This window comes from Anthonomus grandis, chromosome 4 (assembly GCF_022605725.1).
Source record: "Anthonomus grandis grandis chromosome 4, icAntGran1.3, whole genome shotgun sequence".
Taxonomy (NCBI): domain Eukaryota; kingdom Metazoa; phylum Arthropoda; class Insecta; order Coleoptera; family Curculionidae; genus Anthonomus; species Anthonomus grandis.
The window spans coordinates 5,311,752-5,316,584 of record NC_065549.1 but is presented as its reverse complement, the minus strand read 5'-3'; the positions used below and the strand labels follow the sequence as shown (position 1 = coordinate 5,316,584).

Here is a 4,833-nt window from a genome sequence, read left to right as displayed (position 1 = left end):
AGTACTTCTTTCGTAGAAGAGCACCACTACAGGTGAACTAGAAGTGAAGATTTTGAGCAACTAAGCTATTTAATTTTATTTAAAAAAAAAATCGCAATTCTCCAATCGGTTTTTGTCGCATTTCTACATACTCCTGTCCCATAGTGCGGCAGTGCTTACGCCTAACTTATAGCGTAGGAAAAGAATCGTAGCTTAGGGTCAGTTATTAGCGTACCAAGATTTGAATCTCATTAAATATCAAAGGGAAAACCTTTAATTTACTTTTATGCCGGAGCTGTGTTCCGCGTGCATTTATTTGTTACTTCGTGACGTGCCGGGAAACGTAATCACGCATCGCGGGGTAAAAATTTGCAAAACAAAGTTTCATTGGTGCATACAGTCGACCATGTTGAAAAATTCAGTTATAACATAATGGTTTCTTTAGTAAATCTTAAATAAATTAAACAATCAAGCGTCGTTCTTCTCCTCGCCATCCTAATCCATTACTCCAAAAATAACTTATGGAACCTCATCAAAAATAGATCAAATTTGATAAATAAATTAGGCATCTCGCTCTCTTTACTGAGGGCGGGCGAGAGGGGATTGATTGCATAACGAAGCGACTCTGCCTTTTTGACGGAGGGCTAAAAGGGCGTCAGATAAGACCAGCGGGAAACAGAAATCCCTTATTACGAATGTAGAGGTATCATCCGGCATAGTGGCTAAAATTGACCCTCGTCATACATAACTGACGTTTATTTTATTTCCGTGGAACGACGGGGCCGAGCGTCAGGAGTCGCATACCGAAAGCCCCGAATAAGGAGGAGGTGGTGTATTTTTAATTGTGCCGAAAAAGCGTTTTAATCCGACAGTGACATGTGTCGGGCGTACGCTTCTCGTTATGTAACGCGTCACAAACAAAAGATTCGAGAGTACATAGTTGTTTTTTTTTTATAAATTAGGCGTGAAATAGTGAGCGTTTTATTAATACGCTACTTTCTTAGTATAATTTCATTCCCGGGATGTGCAGTGGGTTGCCTGAATGACAGCTGATGTTGCCACCCGTCTTACTGGCGCCAGACGTTTTTCAAATGTCAATAACGTCACTTTGGTGTCAGATGACAACTGATTATTAATTTATTGGTCGAATCATAAATGCCCCACGTTTTATTCAATTTCAGGTTCAAATGTTTATTCTTTAATAATTATAAGTGTTTTTTTTTATTCAAGCCTCGAGACTACTCAGAAGCGTCAACTGTCATCCCCTTTTCAGTTGACAAATGGTTTACCGTTTGACACTCGTCACCTTGACAAATATAACTATTAGATAGATGCCTTTGAATATGCATCTACCTATTAGTTATATGCATGTGAATGCGGTCAAGCATATACACAAATTATTACTTTTAATGAATTAATTATTACGTCCCTTCATAATCGAACCGCATCATAGTCTAAACGTCAAACTTATCAATCCACGTCACTAATACCAACTTAACAAAACAGAATAACCATCAACACGTATGAAATATATTTTACAAATTAAAATTGACAATAAACAGCTTTCCCTTCAATAAACAATTTTGTTTTAATATAATATAGAGTAAATACTGGTAAGTCATAATAGGTAAAAAACACGCCTAGACGTTGCAACATTGTTGGCGTTAGGGATTTCGCTGAACCTTCTTACTGGCGAGAGACTATTCTGAAATGTCACCTGTCGACAATTGACAACTGAATCTTATTTTTTTTGTGTATACAGATTAAGTGTTTTAGTCAACATACCGCATTTTAGTCAATATCCAATGATTTAAATTTATAAAAGTTTTTAAAGAGTAAACGTATTGACATTGCAACATTTGTCATTTGGATTGAATTCAGCTTATCCTTCTTACTGGCCCGAGACTATTCAGAATCGTCAACTGTCCCATGGACCTTTTCAAGCGGCCGCGTTTAATTACCCGTTGGTGGACAGCTGTTTTTTCCTTCGACACTTGTGAACTTGACAAATGTAACCAGTAGATACATTTAAATACGTCTTTCGTATTTGGGTATCCGCTTAAAAATGGAGAATTTTTCTTGCAATTACTTATTTTAAATAATGAAATAATTGGTTAAAATTCTATAAATTAAATTTTATTTAGAGTAAATATTTTTAAGTTATATTAGGTAACAAATGCGCCTAGACGTTGCAACACTGTTGGCGAAATGCCAACTGTCAATGGCTTCTCTTTGCCAGAGGTGACAACTGACAAGTGAATCTTAATTCTTTACTATCAAGTCATAAAACGTGTATCTAATATAAGGTAATTGGGGGGAAGACGAGTAATATTTTTTTAAAAATACAAAAAAAAAAAGATTACTTTATTCAAAAGTTACAAAAACTGGGTATTTTATTACAAATACAATAAACAAATTATGAAACACCAAAAAGTGTTTATTTTTTTAAAAGTAAACGTAAAAGTTAGAAAAACATTGACAGCTGTCATTTTGGCAACTTACCCCAACTAAGGGGTAAGATGCCGATAGACTTGGGGTAAGATGACAAATTTGGGGATGTGATGCCATAGGTAGAATACATTGTATTGGCCATCATACCCCAGCTAAAATGCCATCTTACACCAAGGTTAACGTTTTTATTGTTTTATTTACTGATTTTTGCGCAAGGATCGCACGTTTTTTTTTCTCTAATTTACTTGCCTTCCCTTGTTGCTTCTTTTTGTGTTCCTTCAATTTTTTGGTGTTTTTTTTGGCAGTAGTCAGGAGAAGTAAGGACTTCTGCGTGTTGTTTTCTAACGGTTGATCCACTAGGACCAGCTATGGATGGAATTGGAGCAATATCATCAAAATTTACAACAGCTACGACGCCGCTATGTTCGTCAGAGTTTTCTGCATCGACATGTACCACTTCTTTCTGTGGATTTCCAGTTTGGTGTTCAGCTAAAGCATATGCATAGTGCGGAATTGCATCTTTGGAGCATGGATAAATTCCACAAGCCCGAAATCCAGAAACACCATTCTGAACCGTTGCGGCTTGAGACCACGCTTGGTTTAATAGTTCTCCAAACTGATACCTGTAAAGGACAAGAAACAAAGAAATCTCTTTCAGACTTATTTACTTAAACCAAATTACCTGGTTATTCAACGTCCTGGATGATTTCTTATCCACTGGTTACATGCGCTATTCCAGTAGGTCTTTAAAGGTTTGAAAAATGAACGGTCTAGAGGCTGAAGCCAGTGAGTCATGTGACTTGGTAAACAAACTACAGCAATTTAATTTTCAGCCAAAAAGTCCAAAAGATCCACGTCATTACAATGCGAAGCATGGCCATCTAATATCAGTACTGCAGGGCCTAGTCCCTTACGAGGCAAAAAAAACGAGGCAGAAGGCATGTTTTTGCATTTGTTTTTGCCTTTAAATATTACGTAGGGAGGCAAAAAGCTACCTTCTGCATTACAACAAGCGATGACGCTAACTATTTCTCCTTTTTCTAAGCTTGTGACTGACTGTACATCTCTAGCTCCTTTTGTGGCCACGACTTTGGTAGATTTATTCCATAATTGCAAGCCACTCTCGTTCATATTGAAAATTTGTGCCGGTTTATCAAACAAATTGAGCGTCGTAAATGTATCGTTTAATATTTGGAAGTATGGATCTACTTCTGCGGCAGACATACCAAGTGAACGTGCAATTGAACGACCTTGAGTTACTCTCATGGTTAGGGTTGGGTGTCGTTTTAAAAAAAGTTTAAACCAATCGTAGTCTGCTAATTCTGTTGGTTAAATCGACATTTTAACCCATTCCTTTGAGCAAAGGTAAAAGCAAGGTGTCTTACGTCTCTTGAAGTTAAAGCATAGTCAATTTGTTCTAAACGTTTTATATAAGAAACCAGTTTAAGTTGATTTTTAATACCTAACGACGCGGTTGGTCCAAGACTTCCCTTTTCAAGATTTTTATTCTTTATACGTCTCATCAAGGTTCGTAGAGGGATTCTATATTCTTTAGCAATCGCATTTGCACTCTGGGTTGGCTGCTGACGTAAAGCATTTGCAGCTGCTCTAAGGTCTTCTTCAGTCCATTCGCCTCTAGTTGATTTTCTGACGAAAGTTCGTGGCATTTTACTTAAAATAAACAAGATAAACTAAGAAACTATTTAATTAGACCTACTGAAAGGAAATCAATAACCATAATAGACACAAACATGAGAAAAAACAAGTCTTACAAAATTTACAGTGCATTGTAGACAAGGCATCTTACCCCACACGGATCTTGGCATTTTACCCCAACCCTTAGGTGTAAGATGCCAAAGCCCCAAATCACAATAGTAAAATCGTTTTTTTTTCTTTTAAAATATCACAGGAGTATTCTAATGAATGCCAAAAACCTACATAATTTATATTAGCACAAATCAAAAACATTTAACACTGTATATCACATAATTAATTTCTATCGTAAAAAACTTACCAGCATAAAAAAACACAAAATCACCTTATGGAACTGTTGCGTGCACTGAAACCATAGAGTAATTAAAAGTATGAGAGGGTTCAATCCCATAGTGACAAGTAGGCATCATCTTTACCCTAAACTCGATTGCAGCGTGCGGTTGCGGTCTAACCGAACTAAAATAATTGACATTTGTCACAGTCGGTAAAATAGTCTACTGTAATACCGATCAGTCATAGAAATGACAGGCAGATTTCTATGACGGATCGGTATTACAGTAGACTATTTTACCGACTGTGACAAATGTCAATTATTTTAGTTCGGCTATTCAAAATTTTAGAATGGCGCGAAATTTAAAATTATTGACCCATTAAATCAATTTTTAACAGCGTAAAGGCTGTGAATCTCGA

The 4,833-nt window shown here is 36.5% G+C and overlaps 1 long non-coding RNA gene across 1 annotated transcript; it reads right to left on the bottom strand.

The window, feature by feature from the left end:
• Positions 1-2,093: 2,093 nt before the first annotated feature.
• LOC126735289 (uncharacterized) lies at positions 2,094-4,494 on the bottom strand. The gene is made up of 3 exons (XR_007660360.1): positions 4,445-4,494; positions 3,113-4,101; positions 2,094-3,053 (listed from the first exon to the last, which is right to left on the bottom strand). It is a non-coding gene; the product is annotated as an uncharacterized LOC126735289 (long non-coding RNA).
• Positions 4,495-4,833: the final 339 nt, after the last annotated feature.